This window comes from Lepus europaeus, chromosome 9 (genome assembly GCF_033115175.1).
Source record: "Lepus europaeus isolate LE1 chromosome 9, mLepTim1.pri, whole genome shotgun sequence".
NCBI classification, from domain to species: Eukaryota; Metazoa; Chordata; class Mammalia; order Lagomorpha; family Leporidae; genus Lepus; species Lepus europaeus.
In genome coordinates, this window is record NC_084835.1 from 53,811,824 (window position 1) to 53,831,511 (window position 19,688).

General features: G+C 40.5%; 1 protein-coding gene and 1 pseudogene across 3 annotated transcripts in view; one reads left to right on the plus strand and one right to left on the minus strand.

The window, feature by feature from the left end:
- Positions 1-19,688, plus strand: part of LOC133766538 (contactin-associated protein-like 3) — a 181,170-nt gene that overhangs the window by 42,912 nt on the left and 118,570 nt on the right. The gene's annotated exons all lie outside the window — the stretch shown is intronic.
- On the minus strand, positions 4,043-5,086 carry LOC133766536 (nuclear inhibitor of protein phosphatase 1-like; annotated as a pseudogene).

The following is a 19,688-nucleotide window of genomic DNA, read 5'->3' on the forward strand; positions in this document are numbered from 1 at the left end:
TGTGTGTCCCATATGGGCTCTGGTTTGAGTCCTGGCTGCTCCACTTCCGATCCAGCTCTCTGATATGGCCTGGTAAATCATAGGAAGGTGGCCCAAGTCCTTGGGCCCCTGTACCTGAATGGGAGACCCAGAAGAAGCTTCTGTCTTCGGATTGGCTCAGCCCTGGCTGTTGCAGCGGGGTGGAAGACCTCTCTCTCTCCATCCCTCTCTCTCTCTCTCTACCTCTGTCTCTCTGTCACTCTTTCTAATAAATAAATCAATCTTAAAAAAAATTGAAATTAGTGAAGTGAAAGTAAAAGTTGGACAACAAAGCAGATTATTATTCCATTGATATTAAAACCCAGACAACAAAGTACAAAAATAAAATGTATGTGAATACGATGTTAAAGAACCTGTACACTGATCTGTTTATTCATAGAGAAGAGAAAGGATAGCTTGGCAAAAGATGGCTCACTCAGTTTACTCCCTGTATTATTTTACTCTACAAAAACACATCCATGCTTATAAATGTAAATAATGATGATAATAATATAAAGATCCTTCCAAAACTTCACAGGAAAATGGAGTTAAACAAGTTTTTTTGGTGTGAAATATGTATATTGTTTTTCATAATATACATTTTTCATGAACTTTTTAAAACCATATGCATGGATTTCAAAAATTTTTGCACCAAAATAAACTTACATTTACTTCCAATTTTTATAATTATTTTGGCATCCCTAATTATTTAAGCATCCCTAATCCAAAAGTCCTAAATCTTTCAAAACCTGAAACTTTTTGAGTGCCTGTATGACATCATAAGTGGAAAATCCCTGACCTGACCTCATGTGACAGGTGGCAGTCAAATGGCACTGAGAATATTGTATAAGTTACCTCAGGATATGTGTATCAGTTATATATGAAACGCAAATGAGTTTCATGCTTAGACTTGGCTGTCATTCCCAAGATATTCTATTTTATATAAGTAAATATTTCATATCAAATCTGAAATTTAAACGCCTATGATCCCAAGGATTTCAGATAAGGGATACTCAATCTGCAAACATAATAATAAACAGTTTGTGCCTACTATGTACCAGCCATGGTTCCTCACAGCTACTTCTGAAATAGGTGCTATGAGTGTAATTTGACAGATGATGAAATTTAAGCACAAATGAGTGAAGGATTTTGCCCAAGGTCTCACATTTACTAAGTGACTTCGTGTCTCATTAATAACTACTAAGCTATAGGACTCTTTAAATTGTAGAAGCTGTCCAGTGTAATAGTAAAGTGTAGGACCCCTCATTCCAAAAGTATTGATAACTTCAAGATGATCAAAGCAGAGAACTAAATCAAGCACTGATACAGACCTTATAAGCAATGCACAGGCTATACACCTTTGGAGCTCAACTGCATATACTTATAAAAATATCAAAAAAGGGAGTTGAACAAAATAAAGGTACTTACAAACATGAAGGGACTTTATCAGATTATTTCTAGAATCTTGAGTGATTTTTTTAAGTTTTTACTTATTTTCATTTTATTTGAAAGGTAGAGAGACAGAGACAGATCCTCCAGCCACTGGTTCACTCTCCAAAGGTACACTGCAAGCAAGGTTCAGCCAGGTCAAAGCCAGGAGCCAAGAACTCAATTCTAGTTTCTCACAATGGTGGCAAAGGCTCCAGTAGCTGAATCCTCATCTTCTGCCTGCCAGGGTGCACATTAGCAGGGTGCTGTATTGGAAGCAGAGATTGGACTTGACCCCAGACACTACAATATGGGGAGGTGGGCATCCCATTTGATGTCTTAACTGCTGTGCTGTATGCCCACCTCTCTTGAGCAAATGTGGTCTTTGAGCTTGCTGAGAATCCAGCTTTGTCACTGACTGGCTGTTGGACTCAGATCAGGCCATACTGAAAATGTTTGATCTAAAAATTGAAACATAGAAAAAGCCAGTCGTGAGGAGTCTTTCTGAGTTTTCTGATCTGTAACACAGTTACAGAAGTTACTGTCATGCCCTCGTAAAAGACTGATTAAATTAGCAGCTCTTGGTTCTTTCTCTAAAGACTATTGGGTTCATGACCAAGTTGTGTTTATTTCTGCTTCTGTTGGGAGGAAAGAAAGCTCTGGGAAAGCTCCACGTGAGAAGGGACAGGAACGTGACTGGATGCCGAAACAATATTTGATGAATGGTAGGAGTAGGCAAAAATCTTTTCATACTTCTCCCATGATCTGACATAGAATTTCTTTAGGGTGTGCTAATGATTGAGGTAAGCCCCCCCCCCGCCCCAGCAAAAGGTGTCAGGTATTACTGTTGCTTGGGCCAGATCTGTCCCACTTTGTTCTGCCTCATATTGTGAGGCTTTCCACCAGACAACCCAAAGGCTGGCTAATGAGGTGAAATTCAGGGGAATTTCTAGAAACATTTTCTTTAGCTTTCCTGCTGCTCAGCTAGAATAGGGAGCCTAGGGCTAGTGACTTCTGTTTCTCCCCCTTTCAGAGTGCTGTGTGTGAATGACATAATTCAAAGGAAGAGCCTCTCAACCACACACCATCTGGAATTCCAATTAGATTTTCATTCAGTTTAATAAGTGAACACATCTGGAAGGTGAAGATGGAAGATATTGCTTACAATTTTATGAAACTTAATTTAAAGAAATATGTTCTCGTGATCCACAAGTTACTAGGCATTGAGGATTCAGGATATATCATGAGAGAAAACTTGGGTGAAAATTGTCCATAAACACATAAACAACCATGCAAATAAAGTAATGTGTTAAGTGCTGTTAGCAAGAACACCTATAAAAGGAAAAATTGTGTAGAGTGAATGGATGGGTTATTGAGAGGGTACTAATCTGAGCCAAGGTGATCAAAGAAGGTCAAACTGAAGAAGTTATACTCAGTTTGAAAACTGAGTGGTAGGAGGAGCCAATCAGAAAAACCTGGGGGGGGGGATGTTAGGAGATAAGGAAAGAATAAGAGAAAAGTTTAGGAAATAGGGAACAGCTGGAAGTTTGTAAGAGGTCTTCTCCAACAACACAACATCAGTAAACAAGTAGGAAGGTTGTGGAAGATGGAACTAAAGAAGGCATGGTGGGAACATCCAGGGTCTTGAAGGCCAGGGGTGATATAGGCTGAGGACTGTTAGCTTTGTCAGAGTGGTGGTGGGGGTCACTGTTACATCAGCACCAGGAGAATTATGGAGAAATCAATCAAGTTGAAAGTGTTTAAAGTTAGTGGAAGAGTACAGAGTAAAAGCAGTGATTTTGTATTTTTCTTTCTTGAAAAAAGTTGCTGAAGGCATTCAAGAGTAGGGAAAAGGAGGCTCGGAAGTTCCACATGGATCACTTCATGAGAAGTGGAGAAGTTTGCTTTGGTTTTTGTGAGTAGATGCATGATAGAGAGACAGATAGACGTATGGTAGACAGATACAAAGAATAAAAAAAATGCTAGTTATTTTTGGTTCTTTTATAATAGAAGTAGCAAGGCCTCTAAAAATAAACAACCTAATACATTTTTGAGCTGCTATCAATATGTAGTATCATATTATTGAGACAGATATTGTAGACAGTTCTTAGGTATTTTTCAAAAAATACATTATCATTGAACATTATCTTTACATTTTTCTATAATTATACAAAATTAGAGTCAGCATTATTTCTGGGCATGCTCCAGAAATTCAGAATACAGCAGACTAGTCAACAATGGAGCAATGGTGTAACCATAGGTGAGGTTTAGGAAGCAGGTGCATATCTGTAGTACTGCTTGAATATCGTTGATTTTGTTTTTTGTGGTAATTCAGAACAAGGTTATTCACAAGTTATTAGGATAATCATCGAATGACTAGTAATTATTATGAAAATAATATCAATTAAAAGGTGAAATTTTCTAGAATAATTTCAACCATGCACCTAATTTTAATTTTTGCATGATTAGGACCCCAGCAGACAATTCTGAGAGAAAATACTGCACACATTTAAAGTTTTCTCCCTAGTTCTTTAGCTCCCTAAGACCCTTCCACCCCATTCTCACCCAGTCCTACCCTTCTCCATGACTAAAAACATCAAATCAGTAACGAAGGTGTGCCTTCTTGACCAGCCAACCTCTTTTGTATATTTCTTCTTCTTGGGTTCCTTTACATCTTCAGGGTTATAGACTGCAGAGTTTGGTGCAGGGTTCATGTTCACTGCTCATAGCATGACAGGACTCAGGTCCACATCAGAGATGAGGTTCAGATATGACATGGGCAATCCCCCAATGAGTGCTGTCCCATGGATGCCATGAGGCTGGAAGCCTGTCTCACTGTTCATGGGGGCCTGCCTCCATTGAGTCTGATGCTGAAGGCATCTGCTCTCTGACTTCTCCAGGCCCAGGGAGCTAGGGTATCCACACACTTATTCTTGATTGGGACCACTGCAATTTGCACCATGTTGCAGAAGCTACCAACTGAGAGATCCCCATGGATTCCCTGGGTTGGGGAACTCATCATCCTCACTGAAAGTCACCTGGGAGTACTTCCTCTTCCTCTTCCTCTTTGATCTCTGAATGTCCAGATCTCCCTCTTCAATGGTGAGCATAGAGATTTGCTTGTTGTCGGCAGTGTTGACCTCTGTCAGGTTATCAACTTGGTTTCCTCCTCTGGAAGCCCCAGTAAGCCCTTGATCTCATCCTCCTCTCCATCCATCTTCTCATCTCTTTTCTCAGCTGATGGCAATATCTGAGGCTTCTCACACAGAATGTATGCCCTGTGGATGCACCAAATGAGACCATGGAATTCGTGGGAATTTGCGGAGGCTTGTAAGGTTCAGCTGATTATGACCCAAGAAAGTGCTGTGTGTACTTTTGAGATCTGTCAGCAGACGTCTTCAGATGCTTGTGGTAGGCTGGTACAGGGTGGACCTTAGAGCAAGACTGATGGTCAGCGGGAAAGTCACAACAAACCAGCGTTTCTCCCAAAAAAGCAATACTTATCCCCATCAATGATCGATTTCTCAATTAGTTTGTCTCCTTTGACTACATCCAGATGTAAACCAGGTGTGGATTCACCTGCCCAGATGGGCCAGTCAAACAGCAGGAGGCTGGAGCTGGAGTTTGTGACTGCCTCCATCTTGTGACTTTCAATTCCCATTTTGAAATTTTTGGTGAAAATTTAGATTGCTTTCCCTCAATTTTGATGAGAATCATATCTTTGTTTATAAAAATGTACATTTAAAACCCAGTTAATGTGGCCGGCGCCGTGGCTTAACAGGCTAATCCTCTGCCTTGCGGTGCTGACACACCGGGTTCTAGTCCCAGTTGGGGCGCCGGATTCTATCCCGGTTGCCCCTCTTCCAGGCCAGCTCTCTGCTATGGCCCAGGAAAGCAGTGGAGGATGGCCCAAGTCCTTGGACCCTGCACCCGCATGGGAGACTGGGAGAAGCGCCTGGCTCCTGGCTTCGGATCAGCACGATGTGCCGGCCGCAGCGGCCATTGGAGGGTGAACCAACGGCAAAAAGGAAGACCTTTCCCTCTGTCTCTCTCTCACTATCCACTCTGCCTGTCAAAAAAAAAAAAAAAAAAAAAAAAAAAAAAAAAAAAACCCAGTTAATCACTACAAAAATCATGCTTGCAGTGAAAATGCAGTCGTGATAGACATGCTACACATACTGAGCACCAGAGAATCCCCTAGAGACCAGTTTGATCAGCATGACAGTTCATGTTGCCCTTGAATTTATGTCACTACAATGGCTCTTCACTAACATATATTTGCTTCTGGTTTGTTACTTAAAGATGAGAGAGAGAGAGAGAGACAGAGAGAGAGAGAGAGAGTTCCCATCCACTAATTTTGTCCTCAAACTCTTGCAAAGGCCAAGACTTGGCTGACGTCAAAACCGGAAGCTGGGAATGCAATCCAGGTCCCCCACAGGGGTGGGAGGGACTCAATTACTTGAGACTTCACTTCTCCCTCCTGGGGTCTGCATTGTCAGGAGCTGCAGTCAGAAATTTGAGCTGAGCATTGAACTAAGGTACTCTTATGTAAGACCTGGGCGTTTTTAAAAAGGATTTGTAAATTTATTTGAAAGAGTTACAAAAAGAGAGAGAATCTTTCATCCACTGATTCATTCCCCAGTTGGCCACAATGGCGAGCACTGAGCCAGGCCAAAGCCAGGAGCCAGGAGATTCATCTGGGTCTCTCACATGGGTGGCAGAGCTCAAACATTTGGGCCTTCCTCCACTGCTTTTCCCAGGCCATTAGCAGGGAGCTGGATAGGAAGAGGAGCAACTGGGACATGAACCGGGGCTCATATGTGGTGCTAGCACAGGTGGTAGCTTTATTGGCAATACCACAATTCTGGCTCCAAGAGACATGGGTATTTCATTTATTAACTGCTAGGCTAAGTGCTCATCCTAATGAATGAAATTTTATCTTAAAATTGCCTTCATAAATTCTGATGGAGAAAGATTAGTGTTTGAAAGTACTAATGGCAAAGTTGCTTTCTTTTTCCCAAAATCTAACTTTAGACAGTTTGTACTGAGAGACACATTTTGATATATTTTTTTAAGATTTGTTTATTTGAAAGGCAGGGTGACACGGAGAGAGGGAGAAACAGAAAGGAGGTGCTGAGAGAGGAAGAGAAAAATCTTCTATATTCAGATTCATTCCTCAAATGCCAGCAACAGCCAGGGCTAGCCCAGGCCAAACCAGGAGCCTGGAACTCAGTCCAGAACTCCCACAGGGGTGGAAGGGACTCAAGTATTTGGCCAACATCCATCACTTTCCCAGGTGTGTTGGCAGGAAGCAGGATTGGAAGGAGAGCAGCCAGGATTTGAACCAGCACTTTGATATGGGATTCAGGCATCCCAAGCTGTAGCTTAATGCACACTGTGCCACAATAATCACTCCCTGATTTTGTTTTTTAAGATATATTTATTTATTTGGAAGTTGGAATTACAGAGAGAGAAAGTGAAGGGGGGGGAGTGAAAGTGGGAAAAGGGGGGAGAGCGAGAGAGAGAGAGACACACACACAGAAAGAGAGAGAGAGCGAGAGAGAGAAAGAGAGAGAGAGATCTTGCATCTGCTGTTTCACTCCCCAAAGGGCTGCAATGGCCACAGCTGGACCATGCTGAAGCTAGCAGCCAGGAGCTTCATCCAGATCTTCCATGGTTTTCAGGGGCACAAGTACTTGGGCCAGCTTCCACTGCTTTTCTAAGGCCATTAGCAGAGAGCTGGATTGGAAGTGGAATAGTCAGGACATGAACCAGCACCCATATGGGATGCCAGCTTTGCAGGTGGAAGCTGCTATGTCACAACCCTGGGGATTTTGTTTTTTATTGCCACAGTTATTAGTTTGTATTTTTTCTTGCTATTTTTTCCTCAAAAAACCATCCAAATGGTGCAGTTTATGTATATGTTTCTCCTAAATGCATACATACTTTGAAGCCTTAAAGTGATTACATCCTGTGTTCTGGTCTTTAGGGAGGCAATGATGGTTAAATGAGGACATAAGTAGGGGACCCTAATCCAGTGAGACTGTGACTATGTATAGGAAGAAGAGAGAAAGAGCTGTATCTCTGTTTGCCCTGAGTGGACACAGTGAGAAGGTAGTTATCTACAAGCCAGGAAGGAAAGCCTCACCATGCTTGCACCTTGATCTTGGGCTTCCGATGTCTAGGACTGTGAGAGGATTAACATCTACAGTTTAAGCCACTTGTCTGTGATATTTTACTGTGGTGACCCAGCAAAGACAGAAATCTGTGGCATCTAGACATTGCCAGCATATTTTTAGAGCTCTTTTTTTTTAACCACAGTCATGATTAATAAATGTCAACATACAGCTTGAAAATATGTGGAAAATAATTTCTTTTTGAAATTAATCCACTAGTACAAGTACATCATTCTCTTAACAAAATTTACTTTTCTTAAGATTCAGGAAGAGTTACAGAGAGAGAGGGAGAGATAGAGAAAGAAATGTTTCATCTTCTGGTTCACTCCCCAAATGGCAGCAAAGGCCAGGGCAGGAGCTTGTTAACTCTATCCAGGTCTCCTAACATATGTAACAAGGGCCCAATAACATATGTATGTATGTATGTATGTATGTAACATATATACATACATACATAACATATATACAATAACATATGTATGTATGTATGTATGTATGTATATATGTAACATATGTAACAAGGTACTTGGAATATCTTCTGCTTTCTCAAGCACATGAGCAGAAAGCTGGATCAAAACTAGAGCAGCCAGGACTCAAACTCACATGGAAGCTCAGCACTATAGGTGGCATTTCAACCTATTGCACCATGCCAACCCCCAAATCTACTATTTTTTTCTATATAAACCATTCACCTGGATATTTTTCATTTTCTACCACATCCTATAATGCGAAGCCATTTATTTTTAATGACTAACATTTCATGTGCTTTAAGCTATTATCATGAGGAGCTAAACTCTCTCTGAATAATAATTGAAGAATTATTTGCTTTCAGAAGGTGTCAGTGTAGGTAATGCATTTCAGCCTTAGATCCAGAAGTTTAAAGCTTAAGATATTGACATAACAAGGTGTGTTTTGGATAAGCTATATAAAACCATTATTTTTCAACTACAGTATTAAGTGACACATACATATGACAACTACAGTGTTAGCAATAAAATTCCTTAGGAAACATGTGTAAGGGAGAATACATATACTGACTAAAAAAATCTAACCAGAAAAAAGACATTGTGCAGGCAGCTCAGATCCACTTCCCACTTCAAGCCACAGTGTGTTCCACTGCTTCAAATAAGCTATTAATTTGAAAAGTTTTCTTCAAATAAATATCTGAATTTGTTGACAAATTCTCAGGATCTTTTTTCCTGAAAATAAACACCATCAATTCAAATTAGGGTCGAAAGAGAATACACCTGGAAAAGAGGAAAAAAGGGAACCATGTTATTGAGTGCATGCTCATGTATCCAGCCTGAAATGTTTTACGTTTATCACACTTAATTTTCTTGAAGACATATGGGAATGGCAGACTTAACAAGGTGAGGAAACTTCACCAAGTTTACTAATGCTAGAGTGCTTTTAAGAGTAATTTATTAGGGCCGCTGCTATGGTGTAGCGGGTAGAGCTGCAACCTCCATTGCCAGCAACCCATATAGGCGCCAGTTCGAGTCCTGGCTGCTCCACTTCCAATCCAGCTCTCTGCTATGGCCTGAGAATGCATTGGAAGATGGCCCAATTCCTTGGGCCCCTGCACCCGTGTGGGAGAACTGGAGGAAGCTCCTGGCTCCTGGCTTTGGAATGGCTCAGCTCCAACCAATGCGACCAATTGGGGAGTGAACCAGCGGATGGAAGACCTCTCTCTCCCTCTCTCTCTGCCTCTCCTTCTGTGTAACACTGACTTTCAAATAAATAATAATTTTTTAAAAAAGAGTAATTTATTATGTTGCAAAGCCATTTTGAAACCGTGCACATGAAGGTCTTCAAAAAGACCACAAAAATGTGTATTAAAGAATTAGGCATAGCAGGTAAAGCCACCACCTACAGTGCCAGCATCCCATATGGGCACTGGTTCGAGTCCTGGCTGCTCCACTTGCAATCCAGCTCTCTGCTATGGCCTGGGAAAGCAATATAAGATGGCCCAAGTCTTTCAGCCCCTGCACCAGTGTGGGAGAACTGGAGGAAGCTCCTGGCTCCTGGCTTCGGATCGGCACAGCTCCAGCCATTGTGGCCAATTGGGGAGTGAACCAGCAGATGGAAGACCTCTCTTTCTTCCTTTCCTTCTCTCTCTGTGTAATTCTGACTTTCAAAAATAATAATAATAATAATAAAAGGATTATGCATGGATTGAAACATTTTTGGCATCAAAAGAAACTCAATTCCATTTCCATAAACTTTTTGAAGTATCAAATTAACTTAGGCTGAATGAAGATAGAATGAATTCTTCTGAGAGTTTTTCAGGCAAGTTAATACGGTGTTTTACCCCAGATGTAGGCAGCCACACATTCTGAATTCTATGGAATAGTCACAACTTTAAAATATTTAGTGTTGTCCATCTTTTCATCTTACTGTCAAGCTCACTGTATCAAGTTTAGAATAGTAAATTTGGACAAATTTCTGGCCAACACTCACTTTGGTTAGCTCATAGTGAAAAGTACTATCACTCAGGAAATATTACCATCAGTGGCAGACCTGGAATTCACGTCTTGGAACATAGTTGAGATTGATGGCTTTGGTGTGAGCATTTGGTCTAGTTGCTAAGATGCTGGTTAGGATGTACACATCCCACATAAGAGTGCCTGGGTTTGCTACTGGACTTAGTCTCCTAACTCTGAGGCAGCAGTGATGGCCCAACTGGGTTCCTGCAACCCATGTGGGAGGCCTGAATTGAGTTCCCAACTTCTGGCTGTGTCTGGTATTGGTTCAGCCATTGTGGGTAGATGGGGAGTGTCTGTGTGTCTCTTTCTGCCTCTCAAAGAAATAAATACAATTTTTTTAACTTAAAAAAGACCAATGGCTTTAATCAGAACTGATGCTAATCCCACTGTACACTGAAGCTAGCAGAAAGTAGAAAGAACAGTGTAGGACAAAAGACATAATAAAAAACAAAGTGTCCAGTTTAGATAGGTGAAAGCTAGAAAGGTGGGGGGCAGCTTTTTTTTTTTTTGCTTTATTTTTTTAAACTTTTATTTAATGAATATAAATTTCCAAAGTACAGCTTATGGATTACAATGGCTTTCCCGCCCATAACTTCCCTCCCACCCACAACCCTCCCCTTTCCCTCTCCCTCTCCCCTTCCATTCACATCAAGATTCATTTTCAATTCTCTTTATATACAGAAGATCAGTTTAGTATATATTAAGTAAAGATTTCAACAGTTCGCACCCACATAGAAACACAAAGTGAAAAATACTGTTTGAGTACTAGTTATAGCATTAAATCACAATGTACAGTACATTAAGGACAGAGATCCTACATGAGAAGTAAGTGCACAGTGACTCCTGTTGTTGACTTAACAAATTGACACTCTTGTTTATGGCATCAGTAATCACCATAGGCTCTTGTCATGAGTTGCCAAGGCTGTGGAAGCCTTTTGAGTTCATCAACTCTGATCATATTTAGACAAGGTCATAGTGAAAGTGGAAGTTCTCTCCTCCCTTGAGAGAAAGGTACATCCTTCTTTGATGACCTCGTGGAGATCTTTCATTTAGGTCATTTTTTTTTCTTGACAGAGTGTCTTGGCTTTCCATGCCTGCAATACTCTCATGGGCTTTTCAGCCGGATCCAAATGCCTTAAGGGCTGATTCTGATGCCAGAGTGCTTTTTAGGACATCCGCCATTCTATGAGTCTGCTGTGTATCCTGCTTCCCATGTTGGATCGTTCTCTCCCTTTTTTGTTCTATCGGTTAGTATTTTCAAACACTAGTCTTGTTTATGTGATCCCTTTGATTCTTAGTCCTATCATTATGATCAATTGTGAACACAAATTGATCAAATGGACTAGTGAGATGGCATTGGTACATGCCACCTTGATGGGATTGAATTGGAATCCCCTGCTATGTTTCTAACTCTACCGTTTGGGGCAAGTCAGCTTGAGCATGTCTCAAATTGTACATCTCTTCCCTCTCTTATTCCCACTCTTATATTTAACAGGGATCACTTTTCAGTAAAGTTTCAACAGTTAAGAATAACTGTGTATTAGTTACAGAATTAAACCAATAGTAGTAAGTAGAACAGACAAAAAAATACTAGGAGGGATAATGTATTAAATTGTTCATCAACAGTCAGGGCAAGGGCTGATCAAGTCACCGTTTCTCATAATGTCCATTTCACTTCAACAGGTTTCCTTTTTGGTACTCAGTTAGTTGTCACCGATCAGGGAGAACATATGATATTTGTCCCTTTTGGACTGGCTTATTTCACTCAGCATAATGCTTTCCAGATTCCTCCATTTTGTTGCAAATGACTAGATTTCATTATTTTTGACTGCTGTATAGTATTCTATAGAGTACATATCCCATAATTTCTTTATCCAGTCTATTGTTGATGGGCATTTAGATTGATCCCAGGTCTTAGCTATTGTCAATTGAGCAGCAATAAACATTAAGGTGCAGACCACTTTTTTTTGCCAATTAAATTTCCTTTGGGTAAATTCCAAGGATTGGGATGGCTGGGTTGAATGGTAGGGTTATGTTCAGGTTTCTGAGGAATCTCCAGACTGACTTCCATAGTGGCTTTACCAGTTTGCATTCCCACCAGCAGTGGGTTAGTGTCCCTTTTTCCCCACATCCTCGCCAGCATCTGTTGTTGGTGGATTTCTGAATGTGAGCCATTCTCACTGGGGTGAGATGAAACCTCATTGTGGTTTTAATTTGCATTTCCCTGATGGCTAGTGATCTTGAACATTTTTTCATGTGTCTGTTGGCCATTTGGATTTCCTCTTTCGAAAAATGTCTATTGAGGTCCTTGGCCCATCTTTTAAGTGGGTTGTTTGTTTTGTCGTTGTGGAGTTTCTTGATCTCTTTGTAGATTCTGGTTATTAATCCTTTATCTGTAGCATAGTTTGCAAATATTTTTTCCCATTCTGTTGGTTGCCTCTTCACTTTCCTTACTGTTTCTTTTGCAGTATAGAAACGTCTCAATTTGATGCAATCCCATTAGTTAATTTTGGCTTTGACTGCCTGCGCCTCCAGGGTCTTTTCCAGGAAGTCTTTGCAGGTGCCTGTATCTTGCAGGGTTTCTCCAATATTCTCAAATAATTTGATGGTGTCGGGTCGTAGATTTCAGTCTTTATTCCATGTTGAGTGGATTTTTGTGTAAGGTGTAATGTAGGGGTCTTGCTTCATGCTTCTGCATATGGAAATCCAGTTTTCCCAGCACCATTTATTGAATAGATTGTCCTTGTTCCAGGAATTGGTTTTAGATCCTTGATCAAATATAAGTTGGCTGTAGATGTTCGGGTTGATTTCTGGTGTTTCTATTCTGTTCCATTGGTCTATCCACCTGTTTCTGTACCAGTACCATGCTGTTTTGATAACAGCTGCCCTATAGTATGTCCTGAAATCTTTTATTGTGATGCCTCTGGCTTTGTTTCTGTTGTACAAAATTGCTTTAGCTATTCGAGGTCTCCTGTGTGAATTTCAGCATCATTTTTTCTAGATCTGAGAAGAATGAAATGGTTTTAAAATAGAAGCACACCCTAGACTAATAAGAAATAGTTCTCAAAATATACCATGGAAAGGATGTTTTGGTAATTTTGGATTTCAAGGGTAGGAAACAAGAAGAAAAAAAAAACCACTCAGAAAACTCCAACCAAGAGATTCTTATTATTTCTTTTTGCTAGGAAATCAAAATCTTTAACCAAAAGATCAAAAACAGGATGAATTAGAAATGTCTTAGGGACCTTGAGGCCTTGAAAGAAGCTGAGAACACTGTGTAGTCTCCTAATCCTAACTGTAGTGCTCCCACCCCATCTACCCCAATCCTTTCCCCATCTCTAGATGAGGTAGCCAAGTGTGCAGTGAAGATCGTAGGCCATGGCAGCTGTCTCTGAGGAGGCACTCTTGGCTGGAGGAGCTCTCTGAAGTCTGAGGCCCTGGAAACAGAATGGGACAAAGGCAGACAGAACAGAGGAATCCTGGCCCAGGGCATTGAATACAATGCCTCTGCCCCTCACTCTTGGGCTAGAGAGAATCAGTTCCTCTAACTGTAGATGACAGACAGAGTGTGGTCCCAGGTAAAGAGGAAGGAAGTGCCAGGAACACACACACACAGCTGAGAGCAAGGCAGGAGTCTGGAGGCAGCTGCCCCTGCTAAAGCCTGAGTGACAGGGGAGGAGACAGAATGTCAGTGCATGCTTGTGGGGAGACCATGGCCAGGAAAAAGCCAAGGATGCTAAATACCAGTTGCTGTGATGGAAGAACTCACAAACATCACAGGAGAAACCACGAAAGTGGTTATATTTGGGATTGAATGAAAAGGTGACTCTTACTTTTTAAATATTAATCATTATTATTTTGGTTTTCTAACCAAGCACATATATGTAATCATGTTTTCTGTGATGGTTTATTAGCATGTTGATTTTATGTGTCAATAAGTTATCGAATTAATGAATTTATATTGATTTTGTGAGTCCTAAAAATGTACGTTTATAATCATACACTGATGGAAACAAGTGCAAAACAAAATATTTGTCCTCATATAATGAAATATCACACTAATATATTAAAATGGAGACTTTTCTGTTTGCTAATTTAAATTGATGGGGGACATTCTATTCCTGTACTTCAGAGAGCCAACACCTTTCATTGTCATGACTTCCTGGAGATAACTGCCAATACCTTAGAGTTTTCTGGCTTTCAAATGAATTGATTACACATCGGATGGATACATAAACAAAAGGTCCAGTGCTCATTTCAGTTTGTTCCTCTGATGTACAGGTTTCCTTTTTCCTCTCAAAATCAGTGTTTTAACATTCTGTGAATAGTCAGCATTCTTCTTGAATTTATTGTTAACTAGTTGGCTATTTTCTCTTTGGTTTAGCAGTAATGTGGTCTCATTCAAATGCCAAGAAAAATATTTTTATTTTTTCATGAAACTTCTGAAACAGCTTTAACATGCAGTTCAATGGAGATTAGCCATTTGATTTTAACAGATTTCAAATCTATCTGGCTAGTTATAAATTAATATGATTAGTTCAAATTAGCACTTTCTTTAAAGGGAAAATTGAAAGTTTTTAATAAATGCTAGGTGTTATTTTGTACATACAACAGCAAGTTCCTTTGATAAAGATCTGAAATATAAAAGCAGATTGTGTGAACTTGGTGACATGCTGATTGTAACTGATTACAACTGAAAAGTGTTTATGTGCAAGACACAGCATTCTCTTATATAAAAGACATACCAGGTAGAATGAATGTCTATAACAACAATATCTAAGACAAATTCTTTAGAACTGATATGTTAGTGCTGTCCTGCTTAAATATAACTTACTGATTACTTGCCTCCAAGACATTTTACCTTTTTTTCCTTCTAATTACTCATTATTCTCCTTTGTGATCAGTGTTCACAGTCTTGAAGCTTCACTTCGATTGGTTGGTCTATTTGATTTTCCCTAACATGACTTTACTCTTGTAGCAGCCTTTTCCTTGAAATTATCGGGGGAAAAATGGACAAGCAGAGGCAGACAGTTGTCAGGTATTGGTAGCAGCAGCCCCTCAGTGTGGGGAAAATGTAGGGCAAAAGATACAAAAGAGACTTTAAGGAAAGATACAAAAGAACTTGACTTCAGTGTTAACTGCCCATTAGAAGTATTCACAAAGGGAACACACTTTATTAGAAGCCAACAACAGTAAGAGGTAATGTTCTAAAGGAAACTGTGTCACTATTGTTAGTAGCCAGGATGTTGGAGAAAAGAATGCTGGAAGAGACTTAGAAAGATGCAAGGGATGCAACCCTTGACTCTGGCTTGATTGTCTTCTCCGGGAGGTGTTTCTCCCTAGAAATCAGACCAGGAGTGATTGCTAAATGGTGCACACTCATGAGTAGCATTGACATGATGGGAGAACCTCTGTGCCGGGGAGGAAAATTCTTGTGTGTTTGTTTCTTTTCCTCATCTTGATATTTCCTTGCTTTTTTGTGAATCTTGGAGCCCTATGTGGTTTGTTTTGTTTTTGGTTTTGATTTTGGTTTTTGTTTTTTGGTTTTTGGTTTTTGGTTTTTTTTGACAGGCAGAGTTAGACAATGAGAGAGAGAGAGTGTGTATTGTAATAAGAATCTTCTTTAGTACAGCTGAATGTTTGGGAAACAATAAAACAAGAAGTTGCTGAAGAATGATACCTTTTAAACAAGTACCATCTTTGCCAACATCTTGTGAGTACTGACTGCAATCCTGTGTGTAGTTGCTTAGTGCAGTAGGGTCATAGAGACTTAATCTTTGTTTTAAAAAAAATCACTGAGACTCATTTCTTTACCTCATAACTTAAAGATTTATTGAGAAATTCATTATGAGAGAAATGTTATAGAATGGCAGATCTCTAACAGACTTCTTAAAAATAATTGTTGATGAATCTTACATGAGCACAGTAGGTTTTTCCTGCTTATGGCTGTCTGTCCAGTATTCAGTACTCAACCAAGAGTGTTGATGAATTTAACATTATGCCATGTGAGGATCATAGCAGGTCCTGTAGTGTGATTGTCTTGTGAATTGATTACTGTGACTGTCTAAAACAAATCAAAGTGGTCATTTGGAAATTTTTCAGTGCTGTCATTAATTCTTAAATTATTTAGGAAATATATTTATAGCATGTGTGTGGACCCCGAGCCACAGATTTCAGTAACTTTTGTTGGGTTTAGGATTGATGGGTCTGAAGAAGGCATGGAGACAACTGGTTATGGCAGAAAAATCTTCTGTAGTAGATAGGAAAGCAAAGTAAGGGGAAGAAAGGTTTCAGCTCCCCCAGACATTGGGTGGGACTTCTGACATGAGACTTCAGCTTGCCAGGCACCAGGTACCAGCCCCTTCTCAGCTGCTGGTGCACATGCAGAAAACCACATCCATTGCCCATGATAGGAAGGGCTTGATCATGCAGAAAGCCCCGTTGTCTTTCTTCTTCTTCTTTATTTTAATGGTTTATTTTATTTATTTGAAAAGCCAGAGTTGCAGAGAGAGGTAGAGGCAGACAGAGAGAGAGAGAGAGAGAGAGGTCTTCCATCCGCTGGTTCATTCCCCAGTTGGCCACAACAGCTGGAGCTGTGCTGATCTGAAGCCAGGAGCTTCTTTTCAATCTCCTACGTGGGTGCAGGGGCCCAAGGACTTGGGCCATCTTCTACTGCTTTCCCAGTCCGTAGCAGAGAGCTGGATCAGAAGTGGAACAGCTGAGACTCGAAATGGCACTTAACCCACTGCACCACAGCATTGTTCCTCTCACTTCCCGTTAGCTTTCGACGCAGATGATGCACAATGTATGATTCTGTCAGTTTGGTATGTACCATCATCAGCTGAATGGGTAAAGAAAATGCGGTATGCATACGCAATGGGATATTATTCAGATAAAAAGAACGAAATTCTACCATTTGCAGCAAAATGGATGCAACTGAAGGGCATGATGTTGGGTGAAAAAAGCTGCACACAGAAAGAAAAATATCACATGTTCTCCTTACATGTGGGAGGTAAAATTAAAAAAGGAAGCAAGCAAGAGCTGTGTATATCAATAGTGCTGCTTGCTTTTTTAGTTTTGTGAAATTGTTCTATATGTTTCTCAAGCCAGAGGTTAAAAATGTTAAGCTAATATGGTTTTAATGATCTGTGATTAGTTTAAAATTCACCATATATGGGTGCAATGGTTATTTTTCTGTTCAGTTATTTTCTTAGCCATTTTTTGTGTTCCCAACAAAGGAAGGTCTTTTTGCTTTTTACTTGTTACCTTCTTATTCAGTGAAGTATTAAGCCTTTTTATTGTAATGCAAATTTAAAATATGTTATCTCAAAAACTAAAAAAAGAAATGCAGAAGAAAGTAGGGTGGGAAGACACACGGGGCGGGCGGAAGGGGATATTATTATGTTCTTAGAATTATATCTATAAACCATACTGAATCTGTTAAAAACTAATTAAATTTTTTTTAAATTTTTTTTAAATTTATTTAACAGGTAGAGTTATAGACAGTGAGAGAGAGACACAGAGAGAAAGGTCTTCCTTCCATTGGTTCACTCCCCAAATGACCGCTACGGCCAGAGCTGCACTGATCCAAAGCCAGGAGCCAGGTGCTTCTTCCTGATTTCCTGTGCGGGTGCAGGGGCCCAAGCACTTGGGCCATCCTCTACTGCCCTCCCGGGCCACAGCAGAGAGCTGGACTGGAAGAGGAGCAACCAGGACTAGAACCGGCACCCATGTGGGATGCCAGTGCCGCAGGCGGAGGATTAACCAAGTGAGCCACGGCGCCTGCCCAAAAACATTCTTTTCTAATCACTTAAAAAAAAAAAATCATGCATACACTTTAAAATGTTTTTGCACCAAGATAAACTTATCTTTTTGATATTTTATTTATTTTCATTCTATTTTTAGATTCTGTATTAACATGTAATACTTAGACATTTTTTAAGGAACACAATGCAACATTTCAAAATGTAAGACAGCTTAGACTAACCATACCAAGCAACCAGCCTTTACATTAAAAAAAAAAAAAAATCTTTTGTGTTTGGAGCCTACCAGTTCCTCTATTCCAGTTTTTTTAAATATATAATATAATACATATAGTCACCTCATTGTGCTACAAAACATCAGAACTCCTTAGGTTTCACACTACTGCATTTTGTTACCTGTTATCCAAACTTTCCCTTCTCCCCAACACTGTCTAGTTTTCGGGCTTAATCCTTATTTTAAATTCAAATCAAGTGATTCAAATCACTTAATTGTATTGTATCTCTGAGTGTTCTTTTAAAAAAATGATTGTTTTATTTGAAAGGCAGAACTGCAGAGAGAGATAGAGTAACAGAGAGAGAGGGAGAAAGAGAGGTCTTCCATCTGCTGATAAACTCTCCAAATTGCCGCAGCGGTGGGAACTGCAGGAGCCAGTAGATATGAAACCAATACCCAGAAATTCTTCCACATGGGTGTAGGTTTCCAAGTACTTGAGCCATTTTCTGCTGCTTTCCCAGGTGCATTGGCAGGGAGCTGGATCTGATGTGGAGCAGCCAGGACTTGAGCCAGTGGCCATATTTGGATGCTGGTATTTCAGACAGCAGCTTTACAGCACCGGCCCCTTTGAATGTTCTTATTCTTTTCAACTCTTATCAGGTATTTTTGTCACTTCCTTCTTCTGTAGTCTGATGTTGAGGCATTATTATGTTCACTTTGGAGTGTCATATTGCCATGTTTTTCCACACTTCTTGTGTCCTTACATTGATTTTTGGTGCATTGGCAGATCTGTTGTTTCTATTACCTTTCAAATGGTGGTTTTCCTGAACCAGAGGTCCTTTTTCTGAAGATGTGTCTTCTGGTGTTGGTTTGCTGGGTTCCTTTGACTTTAGTTCCAGTTGGATGCCGTGGTATAGTCTCCCTGCACTTTTCTTTCACTGTGGTAGTGTAGGGTCAGGACCTCCTAAGTAGGCTTTAAACAGGGAAGCAGCCTTGGGCCTCAGGGACAGGACAAAATTAGGAATTTAGACAAGGACTGGGTGGAGATAAGCTTGGAATGGAAGTTTGAGCTATGGGAAATCAAATAGTCTGACCCAATTCCATCCTCGTGGACACAAACAAGGGTCCAATCAGGTAAAGCCTTCAGGAGCTGGTCTGAGAAGGGGGAACCAGAACCAGTGTAAACACCACCGCGTACATGGAAAAGGCACACTCAGCCACTCAGTGGAAGGGAGAGGGAAGTGCCAGGGTGGAAACTAGGCAAAGGCCTCCCTGTTCTGGGTCCCCTCCTGCATGTGATGAGTCCGTACACTTCACTGCAATAATCATTACTTTCACTTCACTTTTGTCCAGTCTCCATTCTTTATTTCTATATTGAGAAGGAAGTCTTGGACCAGGGGTGCCAGCTTCAGCTGACTTTTGGGCAACAGAAGATGGCAACAGCAGTGGGAGTCTGAAGCAATCCTAGGACCCAGTAGTGCTGCTTGGACCCTGGCACACAATTCTGCAGTTGTTGCCCACACTAGAGACAGAAGCTGTAAGACCATCTGTGGTGCTGCAATCACAGGGTGAGCAGGCCCCAGTCCTTATAAGTGTGGAGGGA